This window comes from Alexandromys fortis, unplaced genomic scaffold (assembly GCF_014885135.2).
Source record: "Alexandromys fortis isolate MF-2015 unplaced genomic scaffold, M_Fortis_MF-2015_v1.1 scaffold_8_9099976_23576923, whole genome shotgun sequence".
NCBI classification, from domain to species: domain Eukaryota; kingdom Metazoa; phylum Chordata; class Mammalia; order Rodentia; family Cricetidae; genus Alexandromys; species Alexandromys fortis.
Window position 1 is genome coordinate 428,373 of NW_026067899.1, and position 19,253 is coordinate 447,625.

Sequence of the window (19,253 nt, forward strand, 5' to 3'; positions counted from 1 at the left end):
AGAGGTCTGCATTGGTTCAAGCCAACTTGGAGCTGAATGAGAGAGTGTTTGAGATGAGGACCCGAGAGTTGGAAACTCTGGGAAGGGGAGTGACGTCTTGATCCAAAAGGGTGGAGGAACTGAAGGAACTTATTAGACCACAATTCCCTGTGAGCAGGGTCACTGTGATTAAAGACAGATCTTTCTTCTTCCTTTTACACAGTGGGATGCTCCTAAGACCCATTCATACGGAGGAAGATCAAATTAGCGAGGCCTGCCTCCGTGAGGATGGCTAAGTCATCTTTCTCTGTGTGCCTTTCCCCAAATGATTGGCTCTGGTCCCTAAGTAAAGTCCCTTCAGACTTGCTCAGTTTAGATAAAATTGCCTCTTCTTAACAGGCTGTGAAAATGTTTCCTGCATCCTACACTTTTCCAGGAACGGTATACACCGGGCCCCAACCTGTTTCCAATTGGGCTTCATTCTATTGGCTGGAGAGGACATCAAAGGAAAGCGGGCAGGGCTTTCGGGGCTGGAGAATGTGGTCAGTGGTGGTCAGGCTGCAGGTCCACAAACGGCAGAACGGCGTGTGCTATCATGCGTAATTGGAGTCACGATAGGATAAACAACATGCGGGGCAAGGGCCCTATAGGAAACATGCTAGACACTCCGCGCTCTACAGGTGTTTCACATATAGGAGTCTTTTATGTGTGAAACTGGGGAGAAAACAGCTGTTCCGCAGCCCTTCCTTTCCCAGCAGGCCCTTTCTTTAAAGAGTAATGAATATATATTGTTCCCTGCACATTTTCTATTTCTGCTGTCACAAAGATTGTATCCAGGAGGCGCGTGAGTCCAGGAGATCCATTTGATGATGGGCGAAGACGACGAATTAATTTGGCTGGATTTCTGGAAGTCGCACCCAACTATCCTGTCCTCTTTGAAGTGCCACATAAGATGGTAATTTGACTGCTGCTGGCCTTCTGCAGCCTCCTCTGTGGCAGATGAAAGGGCCAACCTCATGTAAATCACTACGGCATCCAGACTTTGCGCATACATTGCTTCCTCAAGGAACAAACTGGTGGTGGTGGGAAGGTGACCCGTGCATCTCAACTGGAACAAAAAGTGAGGTGGTGGTGGTGGGGCGGCTAAGGACAATACGGAGCCTGCGGTCAAACCTTCAGGCTTGAGGGGATGCAGCGAAGGAGAGAGTCTTGATGGAGAACTAACTGCTCAGGTCATCAGGTGTGCGACCATCAGGAATCGGCTACCTTGTGACGAGAGAGACGTGAGCCCAGATGGTAGCCCCAGACTTCAGCTGCTTTCCAGAATTGACTTGGCTAATATGACGGCCGTGTCTGTTGGGAGTAGGAAGAAAGGAATGTAACGAGGAGATGCGAGCATTCCTGAACTTCAAAGGACTGTGAGCTGGGCACATTTGCTACTTTCTGATTCCTTCTGTCTGCTTATGACATAACTTAGATCCAAGAATTCTCAAAATGGAGTTGGGAATAGCGTTGCTCCAGGTAAATATCTCTGCTCGTATCTGATCAGAATTTGGTGTTTTCTTTGAATCATGCATGGCATTTCTTTTGTTGTTGAAGATTTTTATTTATTGTTATTATTGTGTGTGTATGTGTGTGGGAGAGCAGGTCCGCATATGTCACAGTGAGAGCCTGTGGAAGTCAGAGGACAGCTATAGAGTTGATTCTCTCCTTCGCCTTTGAGTAGATTCTAGAGATTGGACTCAGGGTGCCAGGTTTGCACTGCAAGCGCTTGACCCGAGCCATATTCCAGCCCCAGCTAGGTCATTTCTTCTCCTGGGATTTCCTGCTTTGGCTGATGGTTGGTGTTCATTCTTATGTAGCAAGGCCAATGGTTGGAGCCATACAAACATTCATTCTGTATGTAATACCTGAAAAGCAGGTTAAAGTGAACTGGAGGCTAGCCTGGGCTACATACTGAGTTCCAGGTCAGTCCGAGATTCATGGTAGTACCCCATTGAGAAGGCCTTCAAGGTGTGTGTGTGTGTGTGTGTGTGTGTGTGTGTGTGTGTATTCAGACTTTCAGGGGAGTTTTCCCATATAGGGACAGTGCAAATGCGTCTACGATCTGGACTTATACTCTGGGTACAATTCTACCAAGCCATCCCAGGTCTGAGCAATCACTTGTGCAATTCTCCAGTTAACAGGCTCTGGTCCAAATCAGAGGAACATTTACTCCTCCAAACAGTCGCTTGACAAAGGCTGCTGCCACCACTGCCTCCTCCTCCAGCATTTGTTTCTTCTTTTCTGAAATAAAACTGATTATGTTTTAGGATCCAAAGAAAACATCATAAAATAGAGCCTTAAAGTCTACAATTAAGGCTGGGCGGTGGTGGCACATGCCTTTAATCCCAGCACTCTGGAAGCAGAGGTAGACAGATCTCTGTGAGTTTGAGGTCAGCCTGGTCTACGGAGCCAGTTCCAGGGCAGCTAGGACTACAGAGAGAAACCCTGCCTCAGTAGATAGATAGATAGATAGATAGATAGATAGATAGATAGATAGATAATAGATGTTAGATAGATAGATAGATAGATAATAGATAGATTTAGATAGATAATAGATAGATGTTAGATAGATAGATAGATAGATAGATAGATGATAGATAGATAGATAGATAGATAGATAGAACAAATTAGGACTGGAGTGATGGCTCAGTGGTTAAATGTGTTGGCTGCTCTTCCAGAGGACCCAGGTTCAATTACCAACACCTACATGGCATCTCATAATCACCTGTATCTCCAGTTTCAGGGATCTAACACTCCCTTCTAGCCTCAAGGTACTCAGGCACAAACATGGTATACAGATATACATGAAAGCAAAATACCTGTACACATAAAGAAAATAAATCTTAGAAAATTAGAAATCAAAGCATAATGAGATGTAGCTTCATAACTACAAGAAAAGCTAGAACTAAGAAAGAAAACAAGCCAGAAGTGGTGGTGCACACTTTTAGTTCCAGAGCTCAGGAGGCAGAGGCAGGAGGATCTCTGTGAGTTTGAGGCCAGCCTGGTCTACACAGTCAGTTCCAAGTCAGGGCTACACGGTGAGAGCCTGCCTCAAGACAAACAACAAACAAACAAATCAAGTGTCACTGTTGGGAACAATATGGACAACATGGAGAAATGGGATCCTTATACACTGATGGTAGGGATGTAACCCCATTCCTAAGTAGATTTCTAAGAGAATTGGAAACATATTTTCACATGGAAACTTGTGACTCTTGAATGTTCCCACAGCACCAATACTTAAAAGCACCAAAAGGGGGGAAACAAACTTTATGTCCATCAATTGAGAAACAAATAATCAAAACATGGGATGGCCACATAATGGAATACTACCAAGCTGTTCAAATATTATAGTACACTAGTCGCAAACAAAGTTAATAAAGCATTATGCAGTCTACTTCTAGGGGTATTTCTCATCCCTTTCTGTTTATTTAACATATCTTTTAGAGTTCGATTTGATCTTTCTATAACTGCCTGCCCTGAAGGATTGTGTGGTATACCTGTAATATGCTTTATATTATAATAAGCAAAACCCGTTTCATTTTCTTAGAGACATATACTGGAACATTGTCTGTCTTTATTTGTGTAGCTATACCCGTGATGATCATAACTTCTAGCAAATGTGTGATTACTGAATCAACCTTTTCCTAACTCAAAGCAGTTGCCCATCAAAAACCTGAATAGGTATCAGTGATGTGATGTACATATTTTACTTTTCTAAATTCCACAAAATGGAGCACATCCATCTGCCAGATTTTATTCCTTTGAGTACACTTTGGATTACTTCCTGCAAGTAGTAGTGTTTAGTTGTACAAAGAACAAGTAGGGCGTTTCCTTATAATTTTCTTGGCTTGTTGCCATGTGATGGAAAAGTCTTTTTTTAAAAAAAAAAAAACTTTTGCTATTGACATGTTGTTTTTTGTGAAATTCTGAGGCCTTCAGCACATTCCCAATCAATAGTTGATTTTGTGTAACAAATAATGTCCCCACAATTCATTGCTATGTTAGTCACATATGATTTTACTATTCCTCTCTTTCCTTCTGGCCTGATACATTTGACCCTTCTCGTGCTCTGCTTTACCCGAAATAAAGTTCCAATCCCTAAAAACTGAACATTTACATTCTGAAGAGGTCAATTTTGTTGTCAAGATTCTGATGAAATTATTATTACATCTGTACCTGTGTCTACCAGACCTTCATTGACAATGTTATTTATTTGTGTTTTCAATTTTGGTCTTTGTCCATTTATAGAAGTTTGCCAAAATACTCACTTTTTTGGTTATTGATCTATTTTGAATGCATTTTATATACAATGTGAGGTAGGCCTAGCTCTTCATTCTTTTGTCTGTGGATACTTACTAATTTTATAAGCATTTTATACAAATATCCATAGTTTCTGCTCGTCTATGTAAAGCATTTTTTGGTAGTTCTGCAACTTAATTTGACCTTCAACAGGTTGATTCTCATCCACATTGATAGTCTGTAGATTTTTGAATATGGTAACAGACATGTATGTTGCCAATGTGTAGAGTTGTTTGGTGAGTCCTTATCCGCATTATGTTTTCTGGATAAAGGTACATGGATAGTGTGGAACATTCTTCACCCAGATAGCTTTATTGTGACTAGCATCAATGTACACATCTAGAGTCCTCATCTTCAAGACAAATTTCCAGATTTCTTTGAATGCCTAAGGAGCAGGGCACGCTTCTTGAAGTTCACTTCGTGAATATACTTGTGAATGTTGAAGGTGTGTACTCAGGTCACCACCTGGCCGGTGGCAGAGCAGCCCTTCTCACCGTGAACTGTCCTTGCCAGAGTCATTCTGCTGGGCCCACGCTGGAAAGGCTATAAAGTATTTTCAAAGAGCAAACTGTTTGAATCAACTGTCAATCCTTCTGTTGGTAGCTAGTGTTCTGACCTGGAAGCAGATAGACGATTTACCCAACATCGAACAATAATTTTTATATGTCTTATTTTGGCATTACTTTAAGATCACTTTCTCTTCTTACTTTTATAGCAATGCTTGAACAACTGATATTTTCAATTTTACACTCTCATTTCATACATTTATTGATTTAACTTTAGGCAATTGTAATTGTTGGCATGGACACTGGTCTGTTGCCGATAATGTCTCCTCGCCTGCTTTTAACTAAGGAGCTATTTTATTCAGTGATGTTACTCATCCCAACAAACAAAAATAATGCAGACAAAAGCTGAGCTTGATGGTACAGCCTTTAGCTACAGCACTCAAGAATCAGAAACTCTGTGAGTTTGAGGCTAGCCTGGTCTAAATAGCATGTTGCTGGTCAGCCAGGGCTACATAGTAAGACCCAGTTAAAAAAAATAATAATAATTTCAAATGAGAGTGAGAAAAGTTTGGGTTTTGCCTCACTTTAAAAAAAATGAATGCAACTTTCAATTTAGCACTCTAGGGCAAGAAAAATCTTGGCTACCTTTGAAAATGTTACAGGGAAGAAAAAAATCACATAGAAACTTACACTTCCATTCCTCAAAGACATTCAGACTAAAGCCAGTCTCTCACCCACCACTGTGGAAATGGCATTCTAACAAGCAGATGCTACGGGCAAGGCTGTGAATTATTGATGCGCCATAGTAACAGTCACCGGCTGACCACGAAATCTGTTTCAAAAATTCCTTTACATACGTACTTGATTCTGCAGTGGCACTGTGTACTATCAAAGCCACGGATAGACCGTGGAAACACTGATGAAGCCGTTAACTGCTCTGTCCACTTGTTCATCGTATATATCATTATTCGAGAAATTTAGGAACCATGATGATGGAAAATCACACGGAAAGAAAAGAGAAGGAATGTAGGCTCTGTCAGCACCAAGGGCGACATTTTTATTCAAGAGGTCCCTAATGATGGGAAATCACAGTGAAAGACAGAGACAAAACCGCGTTTCCATAAAGGACCCGGCGCACGCCAGTTGTCCAAGCAGGAGAACAGCCGTGTAAAAATAAAGAAAAACAACATTAACGAGACAAGTCGTACCGGAGCTGACACAAAACAGCAGCAAATCACAGCGCATTCTGAAGATTATATTCAATGAATCTTCTTCACTAAGCAGGGAGACAGACAGCATCAATATTAATGATGCCGAGACGGAACTCTCCAAAAGAGCCAGAAAGCAGCCCATGAAATGTTTTGTTTTTAAATGGATTGTAGATTGGATCTCAGGACCATCAGGAAAATGAAGGGACATGGACAGGAACATCATAACAGGGCCAGCTGTGTGATGTGCAATTACAACATCAGTGCTGAAATCCCCAGTGTGAAAGAAAAACATCAGTGTGGAAATAAAGGCAATGTCAACAGTCTGCAGATGAGGGGGAGGAAAGGAAAGAATAGATTTCACGGAGACTCAATTGCTTGCGCTGTGTCTATATTGGCTATCCTTGATGAAACAGACAATAGGCATTTGAAGAAAAGGGGGGATTGTATTCACCTTGCATTGCGCTTTTGCTCCTCTTATGATTGTCAGGGAAGGCAGGCTGGGAGATAGCCCAATGCGTCCAGGGCTTAAACTAGTTGCTGCGTGCAGATACTTCTGTGAACTGTGTCAAGTGTCATGGGTTCCTACCAATTTGCAACGGTGTCTCTCGTGTACCTGGACAGCTCAAAATTTAAAGATGTACATGTGTAATAACGTGGTTTCCTTAGTCCAATGTTACAGTCTGAGTTCTTGTGATAGACTTGCTATATAAGGCGAACCATCCTTCATCTGTTGGTCATACGAAGTTCTGACCTCTGGTTTTCTAAGAGCATGGCCTGGGTAGCAACATATCATGGCAGTTTCTACTGCCGCATGTAGGAAAGGAACACCCGCCTCAAGCTTCCTCTCTCGCCGCATGGTTCTACAATATGCACGGTTGCAGGTGCTTGAGCTGCTAACTTAATAACTGGCTGAGCCGAAGCCAACAAGAGCAGAGTGGGGATTATTTCCGGTCTGCAGTTAGAAAGGCAAAACATATCCGGGACAAAACAGTGCCTGTAAGGCCATGTTGTTGGCTAGTACTCTCTAGAAGACTGGTGGGGTGGTATGGGCGTGTCTGGAGTAGTTAAACTAAGACAGCTTTTCACAAAGCTTTGTTCGTGACATCCCAGAAGGAAATATTGCTAGCACTGAGGTGATTTGAAAACAGGCTCACAGATCCTCAGGAATGCTTTCCTTCAAGAGGCGGCACCCAGCTACAAATGATCGCACGTGCCTGTAATACCAGCACTTGAGAGTCTGAGGCAGGAGAATTACGAGCTTGAGGTTGGTGTTGGTATGGTGGTTTGGATAAGAATGGCCCCGTAGACTCATAGGTTTGAATACTTTGTATTGGAACTGCCTGGGAAGGATTAGGCAGTTTGTAGGGGGATGTGTGTCACTGGGGCGAGGCAGGCTTTAAGGATTCAAAAGACTCATGCCATTCTCAATGTACTCTCTGTCTCCTGTGTGGATCCAGATGTGAGCTCTCAGCTGTTCCTGCTGCTATGTCTTTGCTCCACCATCATGGACTCTAACCCTCTGAAACCATAAGTCCAATGAAATGTTTTCTTTGTTAATTGCCTTGGTCCTGGTGTTTTATTACAGCAGTGGATAAGTGAATAGTGCAGGGGGTTACATGGCAAGACTTGTTTCAAAATGGAAAAGGAGAGAGAGAGAGAGAGAGAGAGAGAGAGAGAGAGAGAGAACTCACTGTATTCTCCTCCCTTGGAATGTTGACTAGATTTAGATTATGATGAAGAAAATAATTGGTTATGAAAGACTCTGAGGTTGCATTTTTGGTCTCTTGAACCGTTCACTCTGAGGAAGGTAGATGCCATTTCCCAAGGACACCTAAGTAGTCCTGTGGCAATCTCGGCCTACCTGGCAAGGAACTGAGGCTGCCTAAGAACAGCAATAGAACTGACTGAGGCCTTCTTATCTATCTGCCTATCTATCATCTATCTATCTATCTATCTATCTATCTATCTATCTATCTATCATCCATCCATCCATCCATCCATCCATCTTTTCGAGATAAGGCTTCTCTGTGTAGCTCTGGCTGTCCTGAAACTCATTCTTAAACCAGCTTGGCCTTGGACTCACAGAGATCCTCTTGCCTCTGCCTCCACTCCTGGGATTAAAGCAGGCATCACCATTCCTGGCTTTAAAAAATTTCCGTACCTACACAGCCAAACATATCCTCATGTACCCAAAGAATAATTACAATTTAAGATTTGATTTCTTTTAAAAAATGATTTATTTTGCTTTCATTTATGTGTAAGAGGTATTTTTGTTCTGGTGCTATGGAGACCAGAGGGGTCCCCGGGAGCTGGAGTTATTGGTGTTTGTGGGTCACCTGACCTGAATGCTCTGCCAGAGGCAAAACCACTCTTAATCGTTGAGACCTTCAGCCCAGAGAAGAGGTCTGTTGATGGTGAGAAGAAGAGAAATGATACCAGATACCGCAAAGGAAGCTTCATGGGCCTGTAATCTCCGCTGTGGTGAAAGAGCCCGCAGGGAAGGAAAGGAAAGTTGCTTCTTTTCTTGGATTTTGACCAATCTTTTATTGCTTAAGTGACTGTCCTCATCCATGCTAACAGGATACTGCAGTTTGTATGGGATGAAGACACAGATAGAAACATCAAGTGCAAAGAAAACCACATTGGAACTAGACTGAGACTTTAGATAAACACTGAGGAGGATAGTAAGTACTGTTTTCCTTCCTTCCTTTCTTCCTTCCCTCCCTCTCTCTCTCTCTCCCTCCCTCTTTCCTTCCTTCCTTTTTCCCTGAGACAACACTATACCCAGCTAGAGGACAGCGACTTAAAGCAGTAACCACAGGCACCACAATGGTGCTGTTTTCCTTAACTGCTGCAGAAATGACTGTGAGGCTAATTACTTTCCCATGGATTGATACCTGTGGCCCCTCTTCTTCCATAATTCTCTGTGCTGTCCTTGATTTTTATGGATGGGGTTTTTACAGGTGTTATCCTCTACCTGCAAAGTATGTCACCTCTTAAATTCTACAGCTGATGTCTGCCAAATCTCACTTCTTTTAAAATGTAAGTTCTGAGTCACAAGATAGCCGACAACCATCCAGTCACCCCAAAAAGTGCTTGAAGTACAATGTCACTGAGTGATGCCCTCCTTGAACTGTGCAGCAAGCTGCTCCCTGTCTCCAAGCTTTCATTGCGCTAGAACTGACATACCGCTAGTCTCTTCTGTGTGCCTGAGATGCACTTCCCAGCTCTAACGAGTAGGGCTACCGACTCATGCTACCAATTCTTCCGTCTTCCTTTGCTGACCTCAGATAGCTGGCAGCAGGATTTTGTCTCTGTTGTTACTGCAGAAACTGCTGTCTTAGAGGAAATGCCTTTGGGAAACTTGAAAGAACTCTAACTGGCCAGGCAAAGGTTGGCGGTCTTTATTTTGGGGTGTTTCACTTTATCTTTTGGAGCATCTATTTTTAAAAACAAACAAACAAAAACAATACTCTACAGCATGGCTCCTTGTGCGTATGGCCAGTTCCTTTTCTGCCTCTTTGACATATTGTGGCAAGTGTCATCTCCAGGATTACCACGTTATTTGGACCTCCCAGTCACCAGAAATGTGAGCCAAATGAACCCCTTTTACTTTAGAAAATACCTAGCCTTAAATATTGTACTATAGCGATACAAAATGGACTCAGCCATCCGATGCCCTCGATTTACCATAATTATCTCTTCAAAGACCCCTCTCCAAATACATGCCCATTTTCAGCTACCGGGCTTTTAGGACTTCAACAGATGACTTTGTATGAGAGACACAATTAATTGCACAATGAGGAGCATTGTCTGCAGGGGCAAGAAGACGTGAAAGAACCGATGAGGTCACTGTTTCTTGTAGCGAAAGTGCTCAGAAATAAAACCAAATTGGGCCAGTGCTCAGAGGTTTTAATCTTGCAAGGTAAGATTTCATCATACAGGTAGGTATTAGGCCTTGGAAAAACTGAGGTCATAGACTGGGCAGAGACTGGTTGTTTGTTCCCGGCTTGCCCAGACCCGAAATAATCACACAGAAACTATATTAATTACAACACTGCATGGCCTATTAGCTCAGGCTTCTTATTGGCTAGCTCTTATATCTTAAAATAACTCATCCCTGTTATTTTATATTTTACCATGGGGCTCATGGTTTACCGGCAAGGTTTCAGGGAAGGCATCTTTCTCCTTCTGCGGCTACATGGTGTCTCCTCAACTCTGCCTACACTCTCTCTACATCTCTGTTTGGATTTTCTACCTGAATTTACTCTGTTAAACCATTGGTCAAAAGCAGCTTCTTTATTAATCAATGACAATAAAACATATTCACAGCATACAGAGGGGAATCCCACATCAATAGATATGCCCCATCAGGTGATGGCACATGCCTTTAGTCCCAGCACTTGAGGCAGAGGCAGGCAGATCTTTATGTTTGAGGCCAACCTGGTCTACAGAGCAAGTTCTAAGGCAGCCAGGAGTATACAGAGAAACCCTGTCTTGAAAAATCAAAAAAGAAAAGAAAAAGAAAGAAAGAAAAAGAAGAGTCCCTTCCAAAGGCATGTTTTTGAGTACCCTGCAGGGCAGGGACTAGACTGTAGAGGAGGGGAATGTTTGAGGAGATAGAAATTAATTAGGAAGTTAATAGTAAATTCAGACTGTAAACAAGGATGGCATCTGTAGGGCATTGATGTGGAGAGGGCAGTAGCTGGATGTAAAAATATTTGCCAGCGACAGCCCTGGAGAAAGCTAAAAACAGAGAAAGACACCCATAAAGAAACGAGGCCCAGGCTCAATCTTTAATAACAGACCTAAAGGAAAATTAAAAGTGTGGCCAGCTGTGATGATTCATATTTTCAATCCCAGCACTCTAGAAACAGCAAAATTCCTGTGAGTTCGATGCCAGCCTGGGCTGCATAGCAAGTTCCAGGCCAGCCAGAGTGAAATAGTGAGACCTTATCCCAATCAAAGCAAAAGGAAACCGAGGAAGAAACATTCAGGCACATATGTAAACAGTAGAGAATTAAAGGAGTAGCAACCCAATTGGCTTTCCCCTACTCTTTCCTTCTTCTTGAGGGACCAGTGTCGGGAACTCAAGAGCAGCCAAGTTTTAAGGCCGGCCCTGTTGATAGAAAAAAAGAAGAGAAAGTAATTCCTGAGTACAAGTAAAACCTTGTAACCTCAGGAGCTATTGGCTTGGGATGGCGTGGGAAAAGCTACAGGACAGTTGACATGTTTGGATGGAGACTGAGAAGGTCAGAATCGAAGACCGAGGCTGTTGTAAGAGGGTGAGGGAGTGGCTGACCATTCAGGACCAGGCACAGGAAGGAGGAAAAGAGCCAGGAGGGCTTAAGTCTCAGGATGCACAGAAGAGAGGCCAGATGACTTGGGGGGTTGCGGGTGACAGCTGTCCCAGGAAGGACTGTCTGAGGTAGTGACAGGTCTCGAAAGTCGTTGCTAAAGGAGAGGAGACATGTGCCGGGTTGCACGGGGGAGATTTATTTGTGCTATGCCCAGAGGAAGCATTTCCTAAAAGCTCTGTCAACATGACTTTATTGTTTGGCCCTTTTTAAGCGTAGCGAAATATTGAAAACCTCTGTTCCCCGAGGAAGATGAAAGTGAGAGGATGGGTTCTGGAGAGCGGGCACATCTGGGGGCCATTAATTATATGTAAAAACAAAAACACTGTTGGAGCAAAAGCCGCACGGGAGGTGAGGACTCTACCTCTCGCCCCGGTAATTACCAGCGAGGGCAGTGGTCGCCGCACAAATCTTCATAATAAGGCCATTTTATTTGGCTTATACATCCCATAAATCTTGAAATAAGAGAACTTTTACTTAAGTTTTGTTATATAAATTCCCTTGCCTCTGAAAAACAGCATGAATTCTCTTTTATGTTCTTGTCACCCTCCTCCTGGGGTTGTGGGTGTGATTAATACAGTGGACCTGTAATTTCTGACTTCACACTATCTAAGTATACATTATTGCCCTAATTTCTCCCTCCAGAAATAAGTTTTCCCTTAGACGGTTTTCTTCTCTGAAATACAGACTCCAATCTTAAAACAAAAACTGGAAGAGGACAAAGCACAAACCCTACCAGAACAAAACACATTCATCTTATTCAAGACATTCTACAGAACCCTTAGTTTAAATTGAATAAAGCTGTAAATAAATATTCGTGGACTTCGAATGACTCGAAAGAGAAAAGCAATCCAGTTATCTGGCAATTGATGAATGATTGAAAATGAACAGTGGTATCGCCATATGCAGAACAAAAAGGTGGAAGACAGAATTCATTCTGCCTGGCTTCTTGGGCTGGACACCAGTCTTCTGCTCTGACTGGGACTTACACCATCAGCGCTCTGGTCCTCAGGACTTCTTCAGCAGTTTCCCTGGGTTTCCAAATCTCTGGAGTCAGACTGTGGGGTTTTTTAGTCTCCAGAATTGCGAGACATGGTTCTTCATTATAAATCTGTGCTTCGTGAAAGAAGCCCAGAACACTCACTCTTTTAATTTACCCCAAACTAGGGAGCTCTAGACTTAACTTCTCTAAAATTGGCCTTTCAGATTGCTTATGTTCCTGGTTCACATGTTTCTCTCTCTCTCTCTCTCTCTCTCTCTCTCTCTCTCTCTCTCTCTCTCTCTCTCGTGTGTGTCCAGGTCAGGAGTCAGTATTGTTTCCTCAATCACTCTCTATCCTTCTTTTTGAGACAGGGTCTATTGTTGAACTCTGACCAGCTACTCCTAGGGGTCCTCCTGTCTGTGTCCTTCTTTCTAGTATTAAAGGGGAGCATGGCTTTTTACATGGGTTCAGGGGATTTGAACTCAGGTCCTTAAGGCTGTAGAGCAAGTACTTTACTGAGGCCTGGGATCTCTTTTATAAAAGCACTAATTCTATTGATCTTCATGATGAAGTCACTTTCCAAAGGTCATAACTTAAAATACTACCATACTGAAGGGTATTATTTAGACTTTTTAGACATTTGCATTTGGGCAGAAATAAACATTTACTCCATAACACAACCTGATTTCTATGATTGCAGCTACGTAAGAGACCCCAAACAAGAGCAGAAGAACCACTCAGGTAAACCCTTGACAAGCCATAGAATCAAGAGAAGCGGTAAAGATGCCGCCATGTTTAAGTCACTATAACTCTGGGGTTTTTCCATAGCAATAGATAACAAAACAGAAACCAGCTCCACCTCGGGGGTTGCTGTAACATAAACCTAAGCCATGTGCACTGGTGTGGAGAGCGGCTGGAAAGGAGAGGTTAGAATAGCCAGGAGGAGACCATAAAGGGGACACAAGGACAGCGCCATTGGATTGGAATCCGATACTTCTTATAATTGTCTTTCTTTTTGGAAACGTCAGCGTGGATACCTTGTTCCTCTTCCATCCCTGTACCTGTCATTGCAGGTGCAGCAGAGAGTCAGTCTTTCAGATCGTGGTCCTTACACCCAGGCTGATGCTCCAGAGAACATGCTGCAAGAGGCGTGCCCACTCCTTGTCTGGTTTAGATCAATCCGGAATTCGAGTTGATGCCATAATTGTCAGAGACGTCGAGGGGTTTGAGAAGGGGTGAGTGTGTTTTTCACATCGGAGGGCTGTGCACTGTTGTGACCTGCGGGTAGGTTCCGAGGGCGAGTTTCTGGAGATTAGTCGCCCTCCAACCCTCAGTCCCAAATACTTCGTCTGCTGGCATAAAATTCCTCCTGTTCAGATCCAAGAGATGAAACCTACTTCCCTTCCTTGATTCTAGTTGACTGACCCAAAGAGCATGGACAAAATTGTAGTCTAGGACTTCCAGACGACAAGAGAGACGACAGCGTCTGTTTTCTCTTGTTCTTGAAATGCTGTCAGTCAGCAGAGCGTGAGACACCCGAGTGGAAACTCGGGTGCCTTAATAAGTGGCCCCCAGACGACAGACAACAGATGTTAGTCAGGTCACCATGTTGGATCTATCTTCTAGAGTCCCCTGGGGCCACACTAAGCCGCTTAGTAGTGGCATATGTTTTTGTTCTTTCTAGTGCAACAGAACATTCGCCGATGCTTTCATAGAAAAACTTAAAAGTTTAACATAGCAAAAAATACAATCTGTAAATTTAAAGAGTGCTATTCTTTTTTTTACCTTTACATATTCTTAAGTAGAAATAAATCCTGATTTTGCATATACCACCATATAATGAATATATTGGTATTATATATATTTATGTATATGTACATATATAGACATTATTTAAATATATATATATCCAAATCCAAATATATATTTCCAAATCTCAAGACTTTTATTGGTCTTAATTTCTTCTTTGTGCCTGAATAATCCCAATAATAGTGTGCTGGCTTGTTTATATGCCTATCTGACATAAGGTAGGGTCACCTGTGAGGAAGAAATCTTAGTGGAGAAAAGGCCTCAATAAGATTGGTCTCCCTGCAAGCCTGCAGGATGTTTTCTTGATTGATAATTGACGTGGGAGGGCCAAGCGCGCTGTGGGCAGTGCCACCCCTGGGCTGCTGTATTGTAGTCTAGAGCCAGCCCGGACCCTAAATGATTTTTCCGGACCAGAAGGGAGGCACGGGTTTAAAGACACAACTCACATGGCTTTATTGGGAGGGAGGTTTTCAGTGATTCCCCCATGAAATCCTGAGCTCACATCCTGAAAATTTCTCATGTTTATTCTCCAAACAGCCTTTATACCAGAAAACGTAAACTGAGAGGGAAATGCATTCGCATTCTGTTTCCTAGGTAACCAGGTGAATGGCTGTGGTCACATCCACACATCTACCTATGCCTGCCCTGTCAGGCCTTTCTATCTTCCTGCTCTGTATGCCAGCTCTGTCACAGAGGCCGAATTAGCATCTCTTTTTCAGGCATCCTCTAAATTACAAAGAAGGGAGCAGAACATTAGCATGTCCTGACCCTTTGTGGCAGGTGCAAACTACGGCCTGGAAGTCTGGCCGTCATTCAGTGTGGAATGGCCTTACACTGCTGGCCCTAAGTTCTGTAAGGAAGCCAGCTGAGCAAGAGGAGCAAGGCAGTAAGCAGCCCTCCTCCATGGCCTCTGCCTAAGCTCTTGCCTTGACTACTGCTCTATGATGAATTGTGATGTAGAAGCCAAAGAACAATAAACCCTCTCATCCCCAAGTTGCTTTTGGTCGTGGAGTTTCAACACAGCCATAGGAACCCCAACTAAGACGAATTGGAAGTTCATTTTGTTTTTTATTTAGATAATGCATTTGACTTTTTATTTCTATGGGAAAATCTCGTTACTCATGAGAGCCTTTGGCTGGGGGTGTGCTGTCTAGTCGGGTGGAGAACTATTCATTGCATTAAACTGTCTTTGAAGTCGATGTTTGTCCCTTAAAGTACAGCCGCAGACAAATGCACATGACAGGCACATTTCTGCAAGCTCCACTTTTAAGGAAAGCATACAGAAGGCGAACATAAAAAAACAGGCAGCGTGAAATACCTTCAAAGCCTCATGTTGAAGACGAAAGCTATGGCTAAAGAATAGTGAGAATTCTATACTTTCCCAAGATAGCTCATTCCAGTTTATGCACAGATTATTAGGTAGTTATATTTAGCTAACAATTCCATACAAAGATCTCTTATCTGTCTTGGAAGAATAGTTTTATACAAATGTGAACAATTGTTTGGAAGCAAATCAGATCTTTTTATCCTCCTGCTCTGAGCTATCACACTTTGGCCTGCTTTGCGGTTCTCTTTTCAGTCCGTTAGAACTTTGTTATGCCTGAATTGAATCTGTTACCAGGAGCGATAGGGATGGCTGTGAAGGGAAGATTCTGGCAGGCAGGTCCATTCAGGACCTTGCTTCTGTCCACTGGCCGTGGGCTCCCCATACTCTGCCCTTGCCACATGAAGCTGTGCCTTGTGAGGAAACCGTACCCTGGCATTTCCCCGAGGCTTTCTCCAGCCGTCTCAGGTGACCGCATCCTAGTATCGCTCTGCTTCTCCAGGATCCAGTTCTTTGCGCTCTGGTGCCAAACTGCATTCTGCTTGTGGATGTGATAAGGCTCATTTCCCACACTGGATCCTTTGTCTCTTTCCCCGTAAGGTTAAGGAAAATGCTGGAGAAGGAACTGCAGTTTATTCGTCTTTACCCCTCTTCTCAGAGCACACTACCTGGCATGGAGGAGCTTCAATAAATGTCTATTAAAGGTGAAAGTTAACAAGAAGACTTCTGATCTCAGAGGAGGGGAAGAACCAAGTCTTAGAAAGAGACCTCCAGGGGCCTAAGAAGACAGACGAGGGCATAGGCTCTCCTGGAACTGGAGCTACACACTTTTTTTTTTTTTTTGACAAGGCCTCTCTATTATATAGCTCTGGTTTTCCTGGAACTCTTTATGTAGACCAGGCTGGCCTCAAACGCACAGAGATCCCCCTGCATCTGCCTCCGAAGTGATGGGATTAAAGGCATGTATTACTGCTCTCAGACTGTTTTGCTTCATTTGTGGAGATGTTGAACCTAGAGCTTTGTCTGTCTCACACAATGGTACTCTTCTAAATATACCACTTTTTCCACATTTATTAACATCATTTCTTCTAGTAACTCTATTTTGTTGTGGAATATTTGTATGCGCTACAATGACGCATCTTTGCCTAAGGTGCCTTCTGACTGATTTAATCAAGAGCTGATGGCCAATAGCTGGGCAGGAGTGGATAGGTGGGATTTCCAGGGAGAGAGAAAGAGGAGGAGGAATCTAGGCACTGAGAATTATGCCAGTGACTCTGAGCAAGTCAGACAAGTCATACTGAGGAGAGGTAACCGAGCCATGCGGCAGAACATAGATCAAAAAGTATGGGTTAATTAGGTTGTTAGAGCTAGTTGGAAACAAGCCGAAAGTAAAGGTTAAGCTTCCATAATTATTAATAAGTCTCTGTGTCATCATTTGGGGCTGGTGATCCAAAGAACGTCTGACAAGAAAGCTTCCTAGTATTTATTGATTCTAAATATAGTTCGTTTGGGTCAGACAGAACAAGATTTTGAATTTCCTATTTTCAAAGTAAGAACCTGAAGCTTATCCCGACTGAGGGATTTTCGCAAATGCGTTATCTTACGCGCTAACCCACAGTGTCTGTATTTAGAGATAGGGTCTTTAAAGAAGCAATCAGTTTTAAATGAAGACATTAATCAAAACTGGCTTATGTCCTATCAGAAGAGGAAATTTGGTCCTACGTGCAGAGTGCAGACCGGGTGAGGCCAGTATTGAAGGCCACTTAGATGCCAAGGAGCAGCCTCAGATGAAACCAGCCTTGTTAATGTCATTTTTCTGACTCTAGTATTTTGTTGTTGAGCCACCCCGCCTTTGGCACTTTGTTATGTAAGCCCAAGTAAACAAGACTGTTTCCAAGAGCAAGTGGTGGCTTCTTGTGAAATTTCTTTCACCGACACATTTTTCGTTTCACGTGGACTTTGGATAGTGTATTTAGTTACCTTCTTATTGCCGTGGCCAACGAGTCCACAGTGGCAGAGTGAAGACTTGGTGGCAGGGGCCATGGGCTGATAGCTCATATCCTGAACCCCGAGCAGGAGGAAAACGCAGAGTGGCGCGTGACCTTTAAAGCTCAAAGCCCGCTCCTACTGATGGACTTCAGGCTGTGTACTAGCATTCACTTCCCGGCTTAGTGGCTGCAGCTGAGATGTGACCAAAGCCTCGAGCTCCCATTTCCCTAATTAGGTACATGATGTCCAGGTCATTTGAGACATTTCTTACCCCAGACAAAAAATTCTCGGTTTTTTAAAAATTAATTAATTAATTAATTTATTGACAGGATCTATATCACATAGCTCAGACTATCCTGGGACTTACCCTGTAGATCAGGTTGGCCTCACACTCACAGAGATCAGCCTGCCTCTGCCTCCTGAGTGTTGGGATTAAAGACCCGTGCCACCATACCCAGCTATTTTTGGTTTTAGTACATTTCATTTCTCTCTCTCTCTCTCTCTCTCTCTCTCTCTCTCTCTCTCTCTCTCTTTCTCTCTCTGTGTACACCTCTGTATACATGGGGAAATCAGATGACAACATGGGGGTTTGGGTCTTTCCTTCTACTATGTTAATTCTGGGGATTGAACCCGGGTGGTTATTTTGGTGTCAAGCATCTTTCCTAGCTGACCCAGCTCACTAGCCCCTTCTTTGTTTTTCTATCTATAGCTTTTATTTAAACATGTTAACATAATTTACTCTATAATATTCATAGAAGTTTCAAAATGATACCAACATTTTTTAATATGGGACTATTAAAATGTTTAAAATTTGCCTTTTTGCCAGTAGCGTATATATTTCTAAAAACAGTCGAAGTCTTAAGTTATAAAAAAAAAAATTCCCCCCAAATTATTTTTGTGTGGTTAAATCATTAACTTGATAAACAGTTCGTTTTATTTTATTTTATTTTAGCACTGTCTTATGATCCTTTGTAAGGCAATGTTCTTTGTCTTACTTTATAATAAGCGTCATTAGAAAACAGTTTTGTTCCAGTTTGTGTTAAGAACTGAAGTGAAAAGGCAGAAGAAGTGAGAGGAAACAGTTCACGATCTCATCTTCCTGTTACGTGCATCACTTAATTTTCTACCAGTGATTTCATAGCAATTCAGCCAAGATTCCCTGCAGAAGCTGTTCCCTGAAAGAAAAATTAATCACTGCCTCAATTAAGATAATCCCATCAAGTCGCCAATGCAGGTCCCTTAGTAACAAGCTCTTGTCTGTCTTTGAATACTGAAGCCAGCGATAGGTCTTCCAGCAGTTAATAATCACATTGACCGAACTGAAATGGCCCTGATTAAAGGAAAGAAATCCTAGCCAAACATTTCCTTTGCAGTGGATGTTTATACGTGAAATATTTGAATTAATCTTTTGATCCTGTAAGAAGAACACAGAGTTCTTTTTCAGTAAGTGTTTTTATTTTATTCTGTTTTTTAAAGAGTGGTCTTAGCCTCACAGGAAAATGAAGGGGAAGGTACAGAGATTTCTCACAGCCCCTCCCCCCCCAAGCGAGGACTCCTGTTACCAGTCTCCCTGTTGGAACAGTGTACCTGCTGACAGCTGATGAGCCTGGCCCATACCTCCCCCGCAAAGGCCATAGGCCCTAGAGATTTCTTTAAGGCTGTGAATCCTTGGGTTAGGACAGGTGTGTGGAGTTATTAAGCATTATTGTGTTATGCAAAGTCATTTCATTGTTCTAAAGCCCTTTGTGC